This window comes from Corvus moneduloides, chromosome 1 (assembly GCF_009650955.1).
Source record: "Corvus moneduloides isolate bCorMon1 chromosome 1, bCorMon1.pri, whole genome shotgun sequence".
In the NCBI taxonomy this organism is placed as follows: domain Eukaryota; kingdom Metazoa; phylum Chordata; class Aves; order Passeriformes; family Corvidae; genus Corvus; species Corvus moneduloides.
In genome coordinates this window covers 143833549-143857818 of record NC_045476.1, presented here as the reverse complement: position 1 = coordinate 143857818, position 24270 = coordinate 143833549, and the positions used below count along the sequence as shown (strand labels likewise).

Here is a 24270-nt window from a genome sequence, read left to right as displayed (position 1 = left end):
GCCTTATATAAAAAACACCGAAGTTAAAGGAAACATCAGAACTATCTAAAGACTATCTCGGTGATGAGTATGAGTTCTTGGCTTACCAAGGCCACATAGGGTATTGGCTGTGACATTCACAGGGTTTCACATGAGAAATCATTGCATATAGAAATATTCCAAAAAGAAAACATACACATACACATACAAAAAGAGTGTTCCTTCTATCACACAAAATGCAAAAGTGAAATAAAAAGTTGCAAGGCTGTTTCCAGAGACCTTATAGTCTCAGCTCAAGAGAGAGAGATATCCCAAGACAAAAAAGTACTTCAGGAAAAACCACTTTCAACACTGCTCATGAAACAAGTAGAAATCCTATCAAAAGCTTGAGGACAATGTGGGGAGCACATACTAAAATATATGGCAAAAAAAAAATCTGCAAAAATTCAATAATAATTGATGTACGACTAATTCCTCAGATTCATATGAAGGCTAGAGTCATACATTCACCCTGTATAGCTTCTACAGCGTAACTAACACTTCCATCTGTGCTGCTGCAGAAGAGTTTCTGCACCACTCTGTACAGGAGCTAACGTAAGAAATGCCCAACTCGGTTGGATCCATGACCCACCTAGCCCAGAACACTGTTTTTGATAGCACCAGGAGGAAACTCTGTTAAGAGATACCATGAACTCTCTCCACTTCCTGGAATCTGTTCCTCTCCTTCTCCCCAGGCATCCACAGCTGTTGTATGCAGGATGCCAGGGGTTCATGTTTGTGTTGTCATTTCAGTAACCATTTCTGGGCTTCTTGTCCATGAATTCATCCAGTTCCTTTCTGAACACACTGACAGTGTCTGTTCTCCACAACCTTCGGGGGCAACAAGTTTCAATTTTTTTTGAAAAAATTGCTTTAAACCATCTCCTCCTAGTGACATTGCATTCCCCCGATCTTTTGTAGCATACGAATTGTTCAGGTCCACATTTGAGCTTTATAAGTGTTGTTATGACTTTATAAACTGTGATCACAGCTCCCCTCAGCCTTCTTCTCTTCAGATGTGGAAATCCCAGCCTTTTTAGTCTCTCCTCACAAAGAAGGTGCTCTAGCACATTTAATCTTTTTAGCTTCCCTTCTCTACTTCTGTAACTTCACTATGCACTTCTTGACTACTCTACAAAGCACCCAAGAAGTGAAACCATTACAGTTCTCTATAAAAGTGAAATGCTGCCTTCTGTCTTGTTCTCCATGTCCAACCAGATGTCCAGTATTTTGTTGGTTTTTTTTGGCTGACACTGCACACTGACACAATGATTTGATTTCTTCGTTCCAGGACCTATTTCAATAATTTCTTCTTATCTTCTGCACGCTAATGAATCTTCAAAAAGTGAAATATGAACTAGAGCAAACAGTACCTTAACTTCCTCTTTGAAAGAGAATAATGAATAATAAAAAAAAAAATTATCAGCAACTTAACTATAGGAATGAAGGGCAGTGAATTACTCAATTTCTTCAAATTTCTGTGGTCTTTATGCAGCAATATATTAGATTCTATATGTACTGCAAAAATTGGGTTATGAGGGAGGTACAAAAAAGCAAGCTTTTTAGACCTTCCTTTATATTGTGCTTTATGGAACAAAGGGAACAATCCCCTCTCCTTTTCTTTAAAGGAATGAACATACTAGGAAAAGTATTACAGAGGAAATCCTAAAACAGAACCATTAACTAGCTGAGATTTTCTTTGAAAAGGTTTTCGCCAGCTCTGGTTACAATCTTTTCAGATTCACTCATGTACATATTTTTCAAATAACCAATAAAATTCTTTGCGGCTGTTTTCTATGGCAGACTCATATCACTGACTTGTAAATGTGATACCACTTTTAATGCAGCCTCTGTAAAAATAACTAGAGACCATTTTAATGAATCACTACATTGTGAGCCAAGAAATCCTCATTCCTCCTGATATCCTAGCAAAGTTAGGCTATTTACACCTCAGCCTCTCTGCCTGGTGAAAGTGCTTCACCCATATCCTGCATTGATGGTACTTTCAAAATTGGTACAGATGGTTTCATTGCTCATGTACTGAGGGCAAGCAGAAGGCAGAAAGGATGGCGCTGTGAAAAAATCTTGCCATAGAATTTCATGGAAATGCTGCCTGAAATGAAGTTGAGAGCATATGCTGCTAAACCCAGCAATTTTTAATTGCTACACAGACATTAGTTGAGTCTGATCAAAAACGTTTTCAGAAAGCATGATTCAGTGGTGAATGACACTCTTATGGTTAGTACACGGTATTCTCTTGTTCTCCTCTATGCAGCATAAATTTCTGCAGCTGCATGACTTGGCCAGAAGAAATGAAAATATGGTGTCATCCACTAAGTGACAACCTTCCAGGGAGAAAAACATTGCATGTGTATGACCAAGTGGAGGGAGAAATCACAGTTCTGGTTTCTGAATGGATCCTCTCTTCTCACACCTAAACAGGTTCGAATTGAAGCCTAGTTCTTTTCCCTTGACTCTTTTTATAATTAAGTTAAATGTTCTGGTCTATGCAAAGCACCTCAAGTAAGGTCAGAAAGTAGCTCTGCCTCCATCCCCAGTCAGAATATAGGTTCTCTGTGCAGACTGCTGCAAGGGTGCTAATTGGTCCCAACTGCTGAGCTTCCTGTTATGTGGACATTTGACTACAGAAATTTTACTGAGATCCCAAATCAATTCATGCAGGTCACTGAACTGCACTCAGAAGGCAATTTCTGCTCAGTATTAAGCAGTATGGAATATGAACCAGCACCCAAAAGGTGAAAGACACCATATCCTATTACGGTTTTCCATGCCACCCGGTTCCACAATGAAACTTTGACTTATGTATGGTCTTACCACATATATTATAAAGGTTGAAACATGTGCGTAATGATTTGCAAGACAGCTGTATGTAACACAGCCGAGTACAAAAGAAAAGTGAAGAAGTATCACTGGAACTTCTTGCATCAATTTCAGCTCAGTAAAGCATCAAGCCTTCCAACAATGTTTCACAGTTAACCTGAAGATAGGCCTAGTAATAAACTTGGGAACCATTTAGGTATTCCTCTAATGGGATAAGGAGATGAGCGGGAACGAGTCTCAGTATAACAACTCTAAAATGATTCTGTGCTGTATTACAGAATAAATGGGCCAATACTTTAAAGATGCCAAGAACAGCAATATCATCTTGCTGTTAGCAAATGTAATGGTAACATTTATCATTGGGCTGTATTATATCAATTCTCTTAGTCTTTACATAACCCATTTAAAATGAACAATAAAAGTTTTCTTTAATTAGCTACTGGTGTGCATTAACATGATCATGATTAAACCATAAAAACCAACCGTACATTACTCTGGTCCCCTATACCATGTGTTTTTAATTGTTTTAGTTGAAAATGTACTTTGAGTCCCTTTTAAGAGTTCGACCTTCTGCTTTCAGAGAATTAAATGCATATTACTATAGTGGAGAAGATAATGTTTCAGACCTCCAGGCATATATTAAACACACTGGCAGCACATTAGACAAAATGCTTTACTTATTAGATACTTCCTATTCTAAACAGTGTCATCAAAGGCTAAAAACAAAATCCGTATAAAAGCTGCACAATGCTTCCACACAGAACCTGTGCCAAAATCCCTGTACTTTCCAGCTAATGAGGAAAGGATGTGTACTCTTAACATATGAATGTAAGATTTTCCAAGCATTCACTTTAGGAAACAGGACTATTGATTCCACATGGCTTATGTTAAATGAAACTGTATTGGTAAAATAACCTTTAAGATATTTGGCATGATAACTATAATTAAACAGTATTCAAAGGAATAAAACAAAAGGGAATTTGGTTCCACAATGGCTAATTAAAATAAAATGAAAAAACACAGCATGTCATCTATCAAGATAAATTGTTATTGTTTAAGAACTATTTAAATACTGTTAAAATATACTTTTAGATAAAATCTGAAAGGACTGGAAAAATATTTGTGGTTTAAAAATTGATAGTTTGGTGAAAAAAAAAGTATAGGACGCTGAAATTTTAAGCTGAGATAATAGCTTTAAAGCTATGAGCATAACCAGATGGTACTTAAATCAGAGATATTCTACAGTTTCACTGTCAGAATAAGTTGCAATATGGAAACGTTTTCAATAGCTAGAGAAAACACATCAAGATGATAGTTTATTTCTTAGATCACTTCAGTGCGTTTTCTTGTCCTTTCACAGTTATATATCCTATCAATACTACACACCACAGAAAAGGTGTTGAAAGCTGCACTAGTAGCTGGGGAACTGTGGTTAATTCCTCCTTTTCATGTGTTGAGATAGGTAACTTGACTAGCTTAACCTCTTGAGTTCACTAGGGCATATGACACATATATCTATCAAGAGAAAGGGCATGGAAATGGCATGTCCTGTAGAACACACACACATAAGTACATCATAAAATCAAGGATCAATAAATAGATTTGCCTTTCAACATTGGCAAGCAGTCCTATCTCAGGTCACAGCAATTTTAACCAGGTAAGTCTTATTTATTTTCCATTTTTGATCACAGTATTTAGATGGTAGAGATGTCTTCAAAGTTTTCACTCCATAAAGAGCAGAAATAAAATCATCAAGGTAAACACACAACCTAATACTTAGACCAGTAATTAACACATTTTCCATATAAAAGAGAAGTGTTTTACAACAATTGGCAGAATTGCCACATTATATTTCTTAATCCCTCTAGAATTTTCAACAATAGCAAATGTAAGCATGTGCAAATTTCACTATAAACATTTTTATGTTCTTTTTCTGGTACTTGACAGAATAACTCTTTAGTTAATAGAATAACTGTAAGCAATATGATCTTTGGAAGTGCAGCCGCTCTAGAGGAAAAGCATCTACATTTGCATATTTTTTCCAGCTTCTCATATTAATTATAGTTATATAATGACACTATTGAAGTAAAATTTCCAGTCATTTCTTTACTCTGATAAAAACCCTTCGGCCAATCATGAGCTCATGCTTCACATTACATAAGCTACGGAAGGACTCACAAGTGTGAAACCACAAAATCAAAGTGCCAATCACATCTGCTCCATCACTGTTGCATGTGACCTAGTTTTATTTCTTTTGCTAAAAAGTATTAATATTTACATGGAAATAAAAATCTTGCCTACTGGACGAAGTAAGTTACAGAAAAGGAGTATGCTCCATTTTTATTTTCTGTTGTGCTTAAACTGGAATTACAAAGATAATACTGGATAACTTCTTCCTTTGTTTTAAGTACTTCATCTACTGCATCAGAAAGTTTCCAACAGTTCAGAAATTTAGTTAATGTATCACTGTTATCTAAAGGACCTCTGTTTGCCACACTGCTCTACTGAACACTGCAACTAAAACAGTTTTATTATGTTTTGTGTATGTTATATGACTGAATTTAATTCTGACCATTATAAAAATGATTTTACAAATTGACATATTAATTTCACATGGAAAATATAATGAAAGACACACATACAAACATATTTGACTGCTAAATTATGTCCTCCAGTCTAATAAAGTTCCAAATTAAAACTTCAGTCCTACTACTAAATCTAGACAGGTTGCTTCTACTTGTATCAATCCAACTGCAGAAAGAGTCCTTTACAACATGAATCTAAAGCTGTCCTCCAAAAGGCAACTATTAAATCAAGCCAAAGTGAGGCAACAAAAATAGCAGAGATGTCTGAAGTAGTTTATCTCATAAAAGTCAAATGGGTTTTTTTCCTCTAAGGAGTTTTCTTTTTAAGCAGAATTTGTTGCAAAACAAATGATGCCGATTTGAAGTGTAACTGTGTATATGAGCTTCTGGATGTACAGAATTACTTCAGATGGGAACTGTATTCTTCACAATACGGCAGGAATTACATGCAAGTTGTGATGGCAAGGAGCAATACAAACTCAGTTTCTTTGTGCAATGTTTTCCCAGCTCTTCAAAAGTAAAGAGGCTACATTCCGTTAAACACTGATGCAAGTATTCATAAATCAAAGCTGTGTTAAATGTTCCAATTGTAACATGGATATGCAAGTGCTAAATCCTTTCTAACGCCGACAAAATTAATTTTTTTCATCTTAATACAAACAATATGTTTATTTTGCTACCCTATGAAGGCCAGTAAGAAACTTGTGTTCAATTTTTTTTTCTTTACAAATAAGGGCTTTCAATTTAAAAAGACCAGGATGAAATCTGGCAGTTCTTTTTTCCACAATATTTTTTCATTAATACTTTTACTATAAGCATTAGCCTTTTTGGTGTTATTTTTCAACTTTAAATTCAAATTTTAAGTTAATATCTTTGCTTTTATACAAAAAATACTGCCTTAAAACACACATGCGTATTTATTTTAGACATGGTGATGGTTTGCTCAATTTTGTATGTTCTTTTCTGATTTTTTTTGTTTGTTTTTGGTTGGTTTATTTTTGTTTTGTGTGGGGCTTCTTTTGGGGGGGGGGGATTGTTCTGGTTAAAGCCAAGAAACAGCATTTTCCCATGGGAGTCTGCTTGCATAATTCATTTGAACATTTTCAAAAGCAATAGTTGAAACTTTACCTTGATTTTGCACATGTACATATGGCACATACAGGACAACTGCAGGATCAGACCCAGTCAGCAGAAGTTTAGGAAAGGCAGATCCTGCCTGATCAAGCTGATCTCCTTTTATGACCAGGTAACCTGCCTAGTGAAGGCTGTTGATGTAGTCTACCTGGACTTCTGCAAGAAGACATCGAGGTGCTGGAGGGTGTCCAGAGAAGGCCAACAGAGCTGGTGAAGGGTCTAGACAGTAAATCCTACAGGGAGTGGCTGAAGGAGGTGGGTTTGTTTAGTCTGGAGAAGAAGGGGCTCAGAGGAGACCTTACTGCTCTCTACAAATGCCTACAGGGATCGTAGCAAGGTGGGGGTCACCCTCTTCTCCCAGGCAAATAGTGAAAGTGCAAGAGAACACAGTCTCAAGCTCTGCCAGAGGAGGCTCAGTTTGGACATCAGGAAGAATTTCTCCACTGAAACTGTGCTTAAGCGTTGGAATGGGCTGCCCAGGGAAATGGTGGAGTCACCATCCCTGAAGGTGTTCAAGAAACAACTACTCGTGGCACTTAGTACTATGGTTTAGTTGGCATGGTGGTGTTTGGTCAAAGGTTGGATGCAATGACTTAGAAAGTCTTTTCCTACCTTACTGATTCTACGATTCTAGGACATTCTCTAACAATTCAGTATCAAAATTTCAGTATCAGACTGATTTTACCAGTCTCAGTTTTGGGTCACGTTTCCATCCAGTTTAAATAATTTAATAATATTAAATATAGAAATATCAGAAATATCATTCACTGTTATGACTTCCGAACATGAGAAATTTAACAAAGTTACTTACTCCCATTGGAGTAAATTGAAATATTCTCCAGTTGACTAATATTGAGCATTCTGTAAAATAAATTAAAATAAGCAGAAGGAAAATGCCAAATACCCTGGCAGCAATTCAAAGTGGAATTCAATGAAGCCTCAAAAGAGAAATTTAGGCATCATTTTCTAAGAGAGGATGAATATTGTTTATGAACAATAAAAAGTCATTATTGTAATGTGGTAAAGTAACTTGGTACTTGACTTTCATAATACAGACTCTTTCTTCAGCCTCTTAAATGAGTAACTGTACAGTTAAATGAACTATTGCCAGAATCAAATGGTACAATCTTTTTCTTATTATATATTAGATACTTTATCCATTTTGAGCATTTTAAAGGCAATTAAAATAACTAAATCCACAGCAGATTAAAAGATTTCATGTACAGATGCTGCCCAACTAAACAAACTTCATTCTACATTATTTCCAGTAATTAAGTCAGACTGAGTCAGACTACATGCCACAAACAGAAAAATCCACAGTGCAGGAGTCTCCAGTGAGAAATATCCAGCTGCTGGCAAACTCACTGAAACATGTGCTGGGATCTTGAGTGCCTCAGGTTTTAAAGCTGCTAGATGTCTGGAAAATGATCTTTCTGTACCTTACTGCCTTTTTTTCCCCCTAGGTTACTACATCTCTCCTGTATCAACTTGTAATTAAACTGATCTTTGACTAAATCATGTTTCAATTTGTTGAGAATACTTTAAAGACTACCTGAGGAAGTAAAGCACATAAAATGGCATGTGAATTCAAAACTACAAAATTAGGAATTCCAGAGTATGTTTTTTTGGTAACAAGGCCATGACAAAATATCCCCATTTGTAGCAAGTTGTTTGTTTCAGCCTTGGTGTACAATTCCATGCCAGACTGAATTTGTGTCTTCTCATTTGTGTCTTATATGACAGTAAAACAGCCAGTTAAGGGTCTTGGAACATCCAAAAAACAATAATCCCAGGAAGAAAAAACAACAAGCCAACCAATCAAAAAACCTGAGAAAAAATGTACTTGTTTTTTTGGCTTGTTCTGTTTCCTTCACTGGTTCATTGTACAATACAAAGCAGTCCAGCAAAGCACAGACTGTGGCACTTCATCTTGGATTAACTTAAGCCTCAAAACTGCATCCTAAATTGCACCCACTGAACTTGTTTAAAACAATTAAAATAAAGAATCATCGCACTGGAGCAGGAAAGAAAGGCCCAGAAGAGGACCTCTGCAAGCTCCCCTCAGGAGTGGGTGACACACGGAGCTGCATCTTCAGGCTTCTCTGACTGATCAGGCCCGGCAGTTTTCCAGCCCCCTCAGTCTCTCGGTGGTGAGAGGCTGCTTCAAAGCACCCAGCACTCGAATCATGCTGATGATGCCTTAGGATTTTACCTTTTATATTTTTCATATATTTGTAGTTCTGCAATTCTTTGGTGTGTAACTCTGAACTCCATATAGTCTGCTAGCTACTGTCCTCCCATTTTGGTCAGAAAAAACAATTCCTCTCTAGGCCTGAAACTCAAGGATGCCTTACTGTCTCAGGCCCCAAGAAATACAAACAGTAGTGAGTTGGGGGGAGCAAATTTGGGGTAAATGACTTCATTACGTGAAGTTGCAATTGGAGGATTAACCCCCAATATGCAAACTTAAAAATGTATGAAAACCCATGACCCTGTTGTCCATTTTTGGGTATAGCCCCTGGGTGGGCTTCATCTGCCCTAATGTACCTGAAGGCCCTTCAATAAATATAACCACTTTTTATTCTCTTAATTTTGTTTAGCCTCTATTTTTAGGTAGTCCCACAAGGCATCACTGAGACTGGACTTTATACCTTACTGGAAAATCAGTGGAGAACTATTGTGAAACACATCCTGCAGCAGTCTGAAATTTTCAAAGCTTTTATCTGCAGTGGTACAATTCCATTGGAGCCATTCAAACAGTGGGCTGGTAACAACATTGAATTCCATTAGCGGGCCCAGATACAAACAGTTTACAAAGTTTACTTCTTAAAGAAAAACACTTCTGAACTTTACATGCTTCTATATGGTATTACTATGATGTACTATAATAAAGATGCAACAAGACTGCAGATATTATTGAATATTATTTACATATACTGTTTTTCCATAAAAATATTTTTCCAATTTTGGGCCATGAAGTTCCTGTTGGTTCACTAACAACTGCTGCTTTTTCGGGGGGGGTTTTTTTGTTTGTTTTTCTTAGTTGTTAAGTATTATTAAAATACTTTCCTAAGTATTATTCTAAGCATAATTTTTTTAACTGGGCATAAATTCTTTTGCTGTGGTGGGCTTGCTCCCAGACATATCTGGAAAAAGACCCAATGAACCACTCAACCAAGACCAAGTCTACCCAGAAATTACATTGTACAACAATGATTCAATAGAAATACAATGGGTAAAACTTCCAGATGTTCAATATGCAATGAACACTTATCTTGTGTGGAGAAGGCACTACTGCCTTTATAATGAACTTTATGAAGAGCATGTAGATCAGTTAGGTGCACACCTCCCACTGAAAAAAATGACAGTTTGGCAGATAATTTATTTGTGATTCTGAATCTCTCATACTCTCTTCTGTTCCTGTTTTGGAAGGCAAAGAATCAGCAGAAAAGGATGATCTGTAGAGAACAGACAGCATATTACAGCAGAAAAGCAAAAAAAGACATACAAACTACTGCAAGAAAACAGGTGAACTAATGCAAACCCACAAACCTAATTATCTAATTGTCCCTGTAGCTCTGTGAAGAAAAAAATGCCCGACTTTCTAAAATAATGTCTTAAATCACTGGTGTTCAGACAAATACCAGTTTTATGAAACTTGTAGACAGGCTTCCTACTCAGTAAAGCTAATGGATTTTCAGTTTTAGGGATTCTCTAATTCAAACAGCTCTCCAATAATCTGAAATAATTGTCACTGCTAATTTCTGAGAATACTTTACTAAGTCATTATTCCTCCAGTGTTTTGATGGAGAAAGTTAAAATTAGTGGAAACCTTTACCTAGCATGAGTCAAGAATGAAGCTTCCAGTCTTGATTCATACAATGAGTCACAGGTAATCTAGGGGGAAGGTACAGTCTCAGTGAAACGAAGAGCTGGAAATATTGCCTAGGAGCATGCACTGAGGAAAAAAAGTGCTAATATGCAAGATTATTAAGCAAACCCATTAAGCACAGCAGAAACACTGAAGCTGCATACTATGTATAAACAACTGAGAACTTTAAAATGTCTTCTCTCGAAAAAGGTAGTGGCAGCCAATTATCTGCAGAGATAAATTCAGAGAAATTAGAAATGGCTGCAAACCTGAATGTGATTCAGTACATGTTATTAGCATCATATGCATGACTCATACCAATCTTTTATGACAATCATAATCTATGATTTCAACATTTGATATAGCATCCAGTAACTCAATCAGAGTGAAGCTAGCTGTAAAAATGGAAGTATTGTCCTGCTCTTTAATCTCCTCCATACTAATGAGAAACACTCTGCAATGTAAGTCAGTGTCACAACTACTTCTTTTATCTAAATGGGAATACCAACAGTACCAGATTGTATCGTACCTACCAAAGCCACAAACCCTATGCATGTACTTTGTAGCCCTGTCACCAAAGCATGACACAGCACTAAAAATTAGTTCACTGTAATTTTACTAGGTTGGCTTATATGATAGGTGGCAGGATACATTGAACATATTAGAAAGAAATTAAATACAGCTAGGCTCCTTATTATCCTTCAACTCTGAACACTGTGTGTCCACGAAGAAACACAACTACTTTCTCTGCTCCACTCAACCAAAATTCAGCGAAATATTCAAATGTTCAAGACAAGTGGAAAATTATTATTACTGACACAAGTGAACTTTCCTGCAAGCAAGACACAGAACAAAATAAATTGTTTGGATTCAGAGAAGCTCAGAAGCCCACATCATCCTAGAAATAATTGTTGATGATCAGGGGAAGGATATTAACATTCAGAAACTATTGTCTACCTGTGGAATGCTCAACTGAAGTGTAAAGTTCAAATGATACTTTTCCATTCAAAATATCTAGTTTTAATTCAGGTATCTCAAAATCTTCATAGCATGACTCTGGATGCAACTTGTGCAGCATTGCAAGGGTATGAATGAAACTGCAGAGCAATTCCAAATGTTAAAAAATACCATCTGCTTAGATTTGAAGTGTAAAAATAAATTGTGCATTTCTAAAAATTCCAGGCTAACACAGAACTCAGATGTTTTGTCATGAGAGGTTTTCGCTGTGTGAAACCTCTGCATGTGTGCACATCCACATACATGCTTATGTCCTTTGGAGTAATCCTCACGTGTTTTGTCTTCATGTCTGCAAAATGGACCCTTCCTCTTAAGGCTTCCTCCTTTAGTGTGAATTTACTTCATCCCTAAATCTCCTTTTTTTTTTTAATTGAAAAGCAAGATTTCTGCTTTGAAGATTCTTAGAAAAATCACATCCATTTTCCCCAATATAAGAACAGTATCTAGGTTTCCACTGGAATGAGAATGTTTGCTGATATGAAGTATCAAGAAGTACTGCACAGTCCTTCAAAATGATACCTCCTCACTGGTTTTGGCAACAAAATCAAATGATGAGACAAAGCTTCCTAAGAACGGAAACAGGGTATGGCAATGACTCAAGATACTGGCAAGGACTTTATTTTGATAGTGTCCTTGAACTAACCAAAATATGTGTTATTTCCAGGAAAACATCCGACAAGTGGGCTAACCCAAGTACTGGTAAAGGTACCAGGAAAATGATGCAAGTATTATTCAGCCATTCCAGCTAAGGGTTTTTATTGGCATTCTCAAAAAGTTACGTTTTTGGCACTCTCCCTGACACTACTGAGCTACAAGATTATGTTTAGAACATATGAACAGTTCAATGGTAACTATTATCAGAAGAGTTCTAATGTCATATACGTTTCAAAAGATTTAGCCATTCTACAAATTTTAACAACTTAATAAAGCAATTAAGTCTAGCAAGCCTACTGACTATCTAAGTGGATTAGATTAATCTGTGGAACAATCTTTACAAAGAAAATGAAGTTATGCATGGTGCAAATTTTCTTCATCAACTCTATGCACATGTATGTCTTAAATGTGCTGACTTTTTTTACATGTCTTCATGTTACTATATATTTGAAAAAACCACACAAATTAATTTGTACAGCTCCTTTGACATGTCAAGGTTTCAGGCCTTTAACATTAGCAGAAATAGAAAATGTATGCCATTTTAAAATTTAACATTCACCATCTTACAAAGCTGCTACAGAACATAGATTTTCAGATTTAGGTGAAACTGATTCAGATGCCATTCTTTCACTAAGGTATAATGAATAAAAACTTCTGCTCATAGATTGGCTTTTTTTGTTTGTTTCAAACATTATAAAATTACTAAACTATAAAATACAGCTAATCCTGGTCAGCATAAAACTGCTTGTAAATGGTACAAGGATACCGTTGCAGTTTAGACTCATGCAAATTAATTTCACAGGAAACAGGAACCACTTAACTGTGTCCAATAACAGAACCTGGACCACATGGACAACTTTGATCCATTTGATTTTATATACACAAAAGGCTATGCTTTTGTATGTTTGAAGTCATGACTAGTTAAAAGAAAATTCATTCACGCAGGTATTGTCACTCTTCAAAAAGTATGAAAAACATGAATTTCTGCTAGAACAGACAAATGAATTGTGAAAAAATAGCTATATTTGTATCCTGACAAAATCTCAGGCATGAATAACAGGATGTATCATTCTACTAGACAGTCTCAGATGATACAACATTACCTGAATCTGAAAACAGACTACAGATGGCCAGAAAAATTGAAAAATTAGGATGGCAGCCATATAATCACCAGCAGTATACTCTGAAAACTATGCCTCATTACTTAATAAACAGGATAGTACTAAAGTGGAATTCTGTCCTAAAGAAAATCAATATGAAACTAAGCAGCATATTTATCCCTAGGTGATCAGCCAGTCTATCACAAGCCACACAAGTGACTGAACGGTGACTACTGCCTCCTACTGAAAAGGGCTTTCCCTAAGTGGCAATTCCTGTTTTGGTTTGCCACCATACATTTCCTTTTTTTTTACAAAACAGATAAAAAATTAATTAATATTGAGACTTCTATTCTACTTTCTAATTTGTCTGAGAACACAAAATATTACATACTGTTTGAAGAAGACTGACATACAGAGTGACTATATTAGCTTTATTTACTTCTAAAAATAGGTTAAAATGCATGAAAAATTTGTTCCTTGTGAGAGAACGCCGGGGAAAAAAGGGAGGATTCTTCTCACAAAGAAAACAGGGAAGTTCAAATCTAAATTGCTCACTGCTCACTCACTATACCTTCAATTAATTCTTTACTGGCTTCAACTATCCTTCCTCTTTATATTTCTCGTCTTCCTCTTTAGGAAAAAAAAAAAAATCTTATTTTGCTTTAAAATGAAGGAAATTACAGAATCCATGTATTTATAATTGCTGTCAAGAATCAAGTTTTCCACACTACCTAGCAGATGATGTTCCATGCAGGGAAGAAACTGTCACTAGTGCTGTTTAAAGGTAATGTTGCCACAGCATCAAACTCCTCTGTATACAAGCATCAGATGACTTAGAAGATTAGTCAAGATCAAAGAATGCAGCACCCTCAGTCTCACATCGTGTGACTAACACTGGAACTTTCGTCTCCTTGTCAGACATTTACCAAATTATCACTGTGACACATCCAATGTCCACACTGTGAGAAAGTCCAAGCATGTGCTCTCTCACACTTCTCTTTAGGGTGAGTTTAAGCCACCGTCTTGCCTTCAGTGATTTTGTCCTGCATGTATGTCAACAACCAACTATACTTGCTATTTGTGGCAAATCTATAATAATTCCTACTCAATTTATGGTTTTCTAACTTTTTTTTTTCCCCAAAAATTAACCAATATGATTTCTTGCATGTGTTTTAATCTAAAGAACAGTTTGAATTTTGGACCTTTTTAATAGCACCATTTTTATTATCTCTGTAATGAATACTTCAGATTATTTCGGTCAATACATTAAATGATCAGAAATTGTGAAGTTTTGAATTAACTTTACATACCATTCAGTTATTGTTTTACTTGGATAAGAAAGCACAAATTCAAGGTAATGATTATAAAAATAATTCACAGGTTACCTTCAAAATCTTGCTAGGCAGGGTATTCAATACAGAGATTGTACAGAATGTTTATGTCTTTTAGACTATTTCACTAAGGGTAGTACAAGATGGAATAAATGCAATTCATTGAGCAGAAGAAGGTCTGATTCAGATAATCAAGCACTGTAGGCTAAAAAAGAAAAAAAGGTGGACTGAACCCCGACTTGCACTTAAAACTCATGTAAAAATTATTCTATCCCATCATGTTTTATCTTAAAACACTTGGAAAAACACCAAAAGAGAAGAGAAAAAAACCCTGAACCTTGAGTCTTTAATTAATATTGATGAGAACATAGAAGAAAACCAACACTTCAAGGGTTTTGTTCGCTTTTTTCCTGTCTCACTATAACTTTTTTATTTTGCTGTTATAATTCATTTTTTCCAGAAAATAACAACAATCCCTATGAGATGTTTTCCCATTAGATTTGTTCCAGCTTGGAACTCTTTCAACACTATTGATATGAAGCTTCACAGTATTCGAGTGAAATGCTTTTCCTTTCATTAACAATACAAAATATCCTTTTGTCTTGAAGCAAGGAATATTTGGAAGAATACTATTTATGAACTTCTTTGCAGATTATTGTATTGAGTAAATTCCTCCCCAGACATATTTTATGTGAAATCTTGATATGCATGAACATCTTGTCACCTTAAGTGGTCACAAAACACATTCAGGAAAACGTCCTTAGAAACTGGTGTTGAATCATGAAGTGCTCACACAGCTATAGGATACAACTTTCCATTTTTTTCCCTACATAGTTTGCATGCTTGTGGGCATCAAAAATCAGCAGGAAAACCCAGTTTCTTCCTAGCAAAAAGGAAGTACACTTTGAATCTGTAATTTCAAGTCTGGTTTCACTATACTAAGAATTCTTTACCTTGTCAGTTTAGTATCTATCTTATTTAACATGTTTGTTCATCTTTCTCAGCTACATAAGTCCAAACATTTATTGAAGAGACACTTCATTGTAAAAAAAAAATTTCCTATGTATGTCAAAGAGAGACTACAAACACTTTTTTCCCCTTTAATTTTGTATTTGCAGAATCTAAGCATGAAGATCTCTTCAAAAAACCATTTTCATTGCAACAATCAGTTTGAAACATTCTTTTTTTCCTTGTAATTCTAGGTGAGAAACTAAAGGTCACATCTTTACAGCAAAACAGATTTTCCTTTGTCTCCTACTTCTTAATTTTCCCTTTTCACATTCTAAGGACATTACAAAGATTGACATGAAATGCAATTCTTCCTTATCAAAACTTTGTGAGCTTTTAGGTAGTGGAAGTTGTTGTCTTTTACAAATTCTTCTGGGATGTACAAGGTGCAGTCTCGATTTGAAACACACAGAAGTGGCCTCACTCTGCAGGAATGAAAGCATAAGACATCTAACTCCAGTGACACAAATCAGAGCTACTTTGAGGACCTAGTTGTGGTGTGTGCTTAGAAACTATGGCTTTCTTCAATCCTTCTCATCTGTGAAAACGCTTCTCTGGATATATTCCATTGTTTCCAAATCCACAAAACAAACTCAGTGAGAATAACCAAGCCTAATTTTAAACTAAACCCTTGTCAAGTTGCTTGAGAATCTAAGTGTTTCAAATCTAATTAATCCAAATTTTGTTACTTTCTCTTTGCTTTGCTTCTCCATTTCTGGTATCTGAAACTGTACATTTTGTAACCTAATTAGAGGTTTTATAATAGCTTACTCTTTGAAATGTAAAATCATTAAAAAAAGGAAGCTACATTTACTGATTATTCATGCAAAAATGCAGTTCACACATCCCAGGTCATGAGATTGTTGCTAACGATTTTATCAATAAACTGAACTTTTTAATTCCAGCTGCAATAAATTTGCGATTCTTCAATTGCAGTGGTGAAGATCCACCAGAAAAGCATCTCATAGCACAGGATATCAAAGTTATGGTACTGTATGCTGCGTGACCTGCTATTCCCTAGAATGAAAGCTCAAAGCTCTAAAACATGGGCAGAACTGAGCAGGTACACAAGATCTGAGCAGTAATTGTGCAAGCTACAAAAACCCCCAAATTCTCTGAGAAATATTTTATCAGTTTGCACTTCAATACCTACTATTTCTGAGCCATTACTAATACCATAGACTAAGTTTGCTCTGTTTCCACTCATTACAACAAATATCAAATGCATAATGAAAAAAGTTTTTAAACCCGCAGGAAGTTATCTTTACACAGCATTAGCTTTTTTAATGTGCCAACACATTTTAGGATATCAAGATATACCTAAATTCAACTGATTTATTTAAAATACAAAAACCAAGACTGCTTTGGCTCTTTAACACTGATTACCTTAGATTTCAGTAATTAAAAGACAAAAGATAAACAGCTTCTTCAAAAGAAACTTGCAAATGGGAATGCCAGCTTCTCAAAGTTTCAACTTACTAAAAATACTTCCGATTACACAAGCGTTCCATAAGAATACTAACCAGTCAACACAACATCTGTGCAACATGTGCATCTGCCATTTCACACTTTGACTGTCTGGCTTCTTAAGTAGTATTATCTGGAACTTGTTTTACCAGTTTTCTGACTGTGATTTTTCTCTAAGCAAAATACAAATGGAAAACAAATTTCTGCTTGTTTTCAACAAAAACAAATTTTTTTTCATTCTTCACACAAGTAATTAATAGCCTTGACTAAAGTGTAATTAAATTGCTCATCACTCAAGAGGTTACTCTGCTAAAGTATCATCAGTCAGAAAAAATGCTGTGAAGTCCATTAGCTATCATTCCTTCAAATTTTGTGTGATGCAATTGTAATGGCAATTTTGTACATATAACCTTCTGACCGTGTTCTTTATCTTACAGTGAAGTTACAGCAACAGCAGAAGGTTTGTGAGATTGTCATAAACAAAAATCAATTACAAGAGAACATAACAGTCCTACTGAGTTAAAGATCTTTTTAGACTCCTGTTCTCTAAAAGCAGATATCAGTGGATGCTTTGAGAAAAAAAACCATAATTAAAGAAAGCACAGAGAAATGCTTCTTCAGCATACTCCTCCAGACTTCCTGAGCCAACATATTACAGGGCTTTAAAACTTATCAGAAAAGCTTTTTAAAGCCTCCTCTGCAGCAATAGAGAATCACACAATCTGCAAATGTTACAGCAGTATGTCTAATGTGACAAATTAGTACACAGTCAGATTCAGCCAGGCTAGGGAGGAATCAGCTGCTATAGATGAGTTTTATATGCCTTCTCCCTTTTGGACGCTTCTCAGCTACTAATTAGTTCACTCTAAGGGTGTGTTGTTTATTACTCAATCAAGCATTTGCTTAACTTGTTTGGGTATCTAAGCAGGTAAGAGCTATACTTCTCCCAACCTTTCCCATTATTTGGATGAGTATAAGTAACATGTCTTTTCACCTTGAAATATCCAATATTTATATTAGTTAAACTCCAAATGTAATTTTTGTGGTAAAATAACAAAATGCCAAAGTTGAAACAACTTTTGCTCCCCCCTAATATTAGTATCATTTATTCAGGAAGCTGCTGGGTTGTTGCTGCAATTTATCAGAACTCAGGGGTTTGCCCTATGGAACATGTCAAACCTGTTGGCGGGGTTTACTCAGTGATTGGCCATGAGCCAGGTCTAGAAGCAAAGTATCACCTGCCAAGCTGACAAACACTGCTGCAGCCAGTACTTGTGCAGCCTAGGCAGAGTGCTCAAAGGTCAAATACCTAAAAGCAGGCTTTAACAAAGCAGAAAACATTAGCCAGCAGGCCATGCCTAGAATTTCTGAAAGAAAGCAAAGATCTGCCCAAACCAGGTTTCCCCCGTTTTGCTCAACACTTCCCCCAGGTGAATGACAGCTTGTGCCCATTGCCTATTTGCTCTGACTGCAAATTATGCTTGAAATATGCATCAGCTTTGAAGAAAAATTCCAATCAGACACTTCAAGTGTCAGATCATTCTTTGTGGGATTGTTTTGCCAGCACATGTGAGTCCATACTTCATCAGCTCAATTGTTAAACATAGTTGCTCCTGCACTTTAAGAAGTTTTTCTCATGTATTTTGTAGAGGAAAGTAACTTCTTAATCATCAAATTTTGGAGGACCTACTGTAGTCTAATGGCTAACAACACATAAATACAATAATAGCAAGTACACTGAAGAACTTTGGAAGGTTTGTTCATTGCTTAGGCAGGAATAAAAGAGTGCCAGCCAGGGGAAAAAGAGGTCTGAGAAGGATCCAAAGGGACAATTTTTTCATTTCTGTTTAAATTGTGAGAAAATATTTCCATATTTTCAAAAACTGAGTGAGTGCTGCATTCCTCACTGCAATTAAAAACTTGAAAATAACCATGATTCAAGGAAAAGATGATGAGTTTGGCTATTATTCTTTCAAGAAAGAGTTTATGCTATTTTTATTAGTATATTTGCTACCTATCTGAATTTCAGACTGCATAGGATAGCTATGGACTTGTAGCCTATGGAAACATGCATTTGGGCTAACAGAAAATAAACAAACAAGACTATATAACCTGAGAAACAGGGATAAGGTGAAATGAGCACTCTCTGAATGGCAGGTCTCAGATGGGTGTCATCATTGGCACAGGGTTTAACTAGGCCTTTTACTAGTGGTGTCTCCCAAGGGTTGATACGGGATCCAGTCTTGTTTAACTTTTCTCCTCTGACTCGGATGAAGGGGCAGATGCCTCCTCAGCAAGTTCACTGATGGCACAAAGCCGGGAGGAGCAGCCAATATCCCAGAGACCTGTGCAGCCCTTCAGAAGGGCCTAGACCGGTTGGAGAGATGGGCAAAGAAGAACCACCTGAAACTCAACAAAAGCAAATGCAGATCCTGCACCTGGGGAGGAATAACCCCAGGCACCAGTGGGGGCTGACCAGTGGGGCCCTCTATTCAGCTCTGGTGAGGCCTCACTTTGGTGTGCTGTGTCCAGTTCTTGGCTGCTCAGTACATGAGAGATGTGGAGCTTCTGGGGTGAGTCCAATGGAATGTTATGAAGATGATGAGGGGGACCTCAATTAAGAGGAAAGGCTGAGGAGCTGGGCCTATTTCAGAATGACTTAAGAGACAACTGAGAGGGGACCTTATCAGTGTGTATCAGTATCTAAAGGGAAGGTTTCAAGAGGATAGAGCCAGGCTTTTCCTGGTGCTGCTGAGCAATAGGACGAAAGGCAATGGGCAGTGTGATGCACAGGAAGTTCCACCTGAACATGAGGAAGAACTTCTTTATTGTGCAGGTTCACTGGAACAGGCTGCCCAGGGAGCGTATGGGATCTGGAGATAGTCAAGAACGGTCTGGACACAATCCTGTGCCATGTGCTCTGGAGGACCCTGCTTAAGCAGGGAGGTTGGACCAGAGAATCCACTGTGCTCCCTTCCAACCTTATCCATTCTGTGACTGATCCTGTGATGGAGGGGATAAGGAGAAATATACCATAGGAAACAGAAAGTGAGTGAACACTTTTGATAGACATCCTCTGGAAAATATTTCAGATGTTTCAAGTTGCCTTGAATTTTAAAAGTAATCCTCTTCATCTAGAGCCATAATCCTCACAGAGATATTGTGAAGAAAAAGTAAGCATTTCAAAGCACCTTTTATGTTTTTCAAGGAAGATACAAAGTAACTGTACTTTGCATTCAATGCCTCCAGTGTAGATAGTTATTAGACAGGGACATTCTTTATGACAAATTGAAACAAATTATTTTTTTATAAATCAATATTCTTTCAAAAGTCTAGCCTTAATCTCAAGCTTATTGGGAAGTAGAAGTTGGTAATGTGCTCAGTAGCCATATTTGAGGAGTGTAACATTCACTGACTTGCAGTAAGATATGTTATCCATGCATTCCTACATGGTCAGCAGCAGACCAAGATGTGTGTTGGTTTGTGTTTAATTTCTTTTTCAAAGAGGAGTTCTTGTGTTTTCTGCTTCTAAATGATAGTATGACAAATAAGTCTTGCCAAAAATCTCCAGGTGGTAAGTGATGGACATGAGGAAATACATTTGCCAGATGAAGAAATGAACTCCTTGAAAATTCACCTGTTTTATCACTGATCAGCAGTAAAATGAGTTATCATTTATACTGGAAATACTTTTACCAGAATATTAAAAATTCTTCTAAGAAGGAGGAAATGTGGCCCTTTTATTAATATTTCACCTATAATATTAGATGTATCACTGAACAAAATCAGAACATTAACTGCACTTCACTCTTATATTTGTATTTAATTTCCTAGCACTCCTGTTTCTGTTCTCCATGTGTAGGTATTACATGTTCTTCTTCTAAGAATTTGGCATATACTAATTTTGAAAAAGTGAATAATTACAAAAAGGCAGCAACATTCTTTGCCCCTCCGGTAATCTATCAAACACCACATATGTGTCCTTACTCTAAAGCTGTCAAGTAGATCAAAGCAATATTCTTTGCAATAATAGACTATACCTTATGAAGAAGTCAGTACAATAGGTCCACTGTACATCAAAGATTTATAAAACAGTATACAGCTAGGGTTTATAATAAGTAAAAACACAGCACTGGAGACCTGGCATGAAACTTTTTACAGAATATTAAAACACTTGAAGAAAAAAGAGATTTACCCATAAATCATCACTTCCTTTTTTTTTTTGTCTACACTAATCTTTACGGCATTGCCCTGTAAACCACCAAATACAGTCCATTCGGAAATCACACTTTTAAAGTTTAAACAAGTGGTTGCTACTTTGATGACTGTCATTCCTTACCCCAATGTGATTGCCTCCTGTGATGAGATGATAGATTCTGAGGACAGAATACTAGATAATGTATGCTTTGCCATTAGCAAAGTTGACTAAGCTTAAGCAGTCTTCCACAGCTGACTTTTTTTTCAAAAAATTAAGTGTGAACTGAATGGATGGACTATGAGGTGGGTAAAAACCAGACTGGACCACTAAAATCAGAAAGTAAAGTAAACGTTCCAAAGAATAGCTAAACTCCAGTTACTGACTGACATTCCTCAAGGTTTGATCATGTTTAATGTCTTTATTAAAGACCTCGGCAATGACACAAAACATATCCAAAGAAAGATGACACCAAACTGGGAGGAGCTGTTGATACACTGAGGGGTAGGGCTGCCATTCAGAGGGGCATTGACAAAATGGAGAAATGGTTTAACATAAACCTCATGAAGGACAAAGGTAAACACAGAGTCCTGGACCTGGATGTGGCACTTGCCATGGTCTAGCTGACAAGGTGATGATCAGAGGTCGGACTCAATGATCTCAAAGGTCTTCTCCAACCTAAATTCTGTGAATCTGTGAGATGGTAAAATCCCAAATCAAAAACTGGCTGGAGGCCAATGCTACACAACAGCTTTGTAGAAGCAAACCCAGGAGTCCTGGTGGCCAGCAACTTAAACACGTGATAGGAGGATGTCTCCGTAGTGTGGGAGACTGAGCATTTACTAGGAAGCATTACCAGCAGCACAGCCACTGGATGAGAGGTGAGATAATGTGATACTTGCAAGTGAACATCTCGAGTACTGTCTTTAGCTTTGAGCTCAACAGCAGAAGAAAAAGACTGACAAACCTGAATGGGCAGGGGATCATCAAGAGGATTAAAAGGTTAAAGGAATTTATAAGGAGAGGGTGAGAGGGCTGGGTTTTTTCAGACAGAAAAAGAAAAGGATAAGGATGATGGTGGGGCATCAAATTACTGTTACTTAAAGTAGGGCTATGAAGAAGATTGAGTCAGACTGTTCTTGGAAAGGTATTGTGAAATGTTAAGAGGCAATGACTGAAAGTTTTATCAAGCAAAATTCTGAATGGATATAAAGACAAAAATATGCCAAAGCAAGCGTAATTAAGCATAGGACAATTATCCAGATGGTCACTCCTCTGAGGTAAAGAAAGATCTGCTTGAACAAAATGCTGAAAAGCCTAGTCTAGCTGGCACATTAGTCTTCTTTTGAGCAAAGGAATGGTTTCAAGAAGTGTCTTCAACCTAAATTACATTTTGATTCTTGCAATGAAATAATATGGAGGTGTGAAGTATGAAAAGCTATGTGCAGACTCCTGATTTCATTCACTAAGATAAAAAAAGCAGCATACAATCAGTGTATTATGTTTCTTTTGGTTGACTAAAGAAGAACCATGAGAATAATAATAAATGTGCATACATTAGAGGGTGGGGTGGCTTCATTTAGGCACATAGAGCTACACAATACTGAAGAAGAACTGGACAAAAAGTACCAACCAATGCACTTACATTTTCAGTACAGTAAATGCAGACGTAGTTGTATGACTTACTAAAGAGAAGGCAAACACCTTGAGCCAGAAATATTCCCATTATTCATTACAGGAGACTTCAGTGATGCAAGGGAGTTATGAATAAAGAACAAATAAGTATCTCAGGATGTATTCTGCAAAAGGCTTTCTGAAATTTTGTAGCAAATTCCTTTTACGTTTGTACAGTACAAGTAAGTCATGCAGCCCTTCTGCACAAAGCCAACTCAAAATTTAAATTCTTGGCATCCATTCAAATCTTTTGATTCTGTCCATTCCACTGACAAGGAGAAAACAGTACTCTAGAAATAATTTATTGAAGATATTACTATATATAATTTACAGTATTCATCTCCAAAAGAGGCCCTGTGTCTGCAAAGTATCCAAGAAAAAGAAAAATACACTTCATTTCTTCTCGTCATCTTTCATGCTTCCAAATGTTAATGAAACAATGCCCCTTATTTATCTCTATCATTGTGAAGGGATAAAGGAGTGGGGGGTGATGTGATGCCTAGATCAACACAAACAAACAGCTTCTGGGGTTTTGACAGGGTGAAGAGAGAGAAATGTAAATAGTTTGGCTAGTCTAGAGAATTCCTTGCTTCCACCCAGACTCACGTGCAATGCTGAAACTGTGAGATTCAGGAAAGGAAGGAGAAAATCTTCTCCGGTCTTCCATTAGCCAGATTCTTGGAATAGTTGACTGTGTCTTGCTCAGTAACTCTTTCTCTAACTCTTGTTCTTATTTGTGGAGGTACCTCAATATGTCCAACAGCCATTCCAGTGGAATTTGTCATGTATTAACTCCTACTATCTTAAAGATGCTGTCAGCCTGACTAGATTCCAGGTTTTGAAGATAAGAAATATATATTTTTTCTTAGGGCAAAAGTTTTCCCTATCCTTTCTCTTTTCTTTTTTTTTTTTTTTTTTTTTTTGTGTCATCCCAGAACTGTAAAATTTAAACCTAGCAGTCTGTCACAGTGATTGGCTTTCAATACAAACTGAGGTATCAAGTCCCAGTAATAAAGAATGACAAAATTCAAGAGACGGCTGCTGATCACTAATATTCCAGACAAAAAGGAGAGATTAACTGTTCAGATGAAGGATACCCCATGATGTACCCATCAACATTATTGCTAAAGAAGTATGAAAATATTCAGAGGTGAATTGAATGTTAGGGACCTGAGAGAAGAAAATTAATGTCAGTAGAGGTTACAAGGCACAGAAAAAGTTTTACAGTTTACTAGCTTTAGTGAAGGACAGTGTAGCATGTGAACTCACAAGAAAATACACAGATTCGATAAAAGTTCAAGTTCAACATCAAATAACCTCAAAAACCTACTTCACAAAAATTTGTTTCCTTCATCATTTACATAAATCTCCTTGT

The 24270-nt window shown here is 36.6% G+C and overlaps 1 protein-coding gene across 7 annotated transcripts in view; it reads right to left on the bottom strand.

Annotated features, from left to right (window-relative positions):
- The window catches only part of VPS13B (vacuolar protein sorting 13 homolog B), a 436966-nt gene that overhangs the window by 118513 nt on the left and 294183 nt on the right, over positions 1 to 24270 (bottom strand). The gene's annotated exons all lie outside the window — the stretch shown is intronic.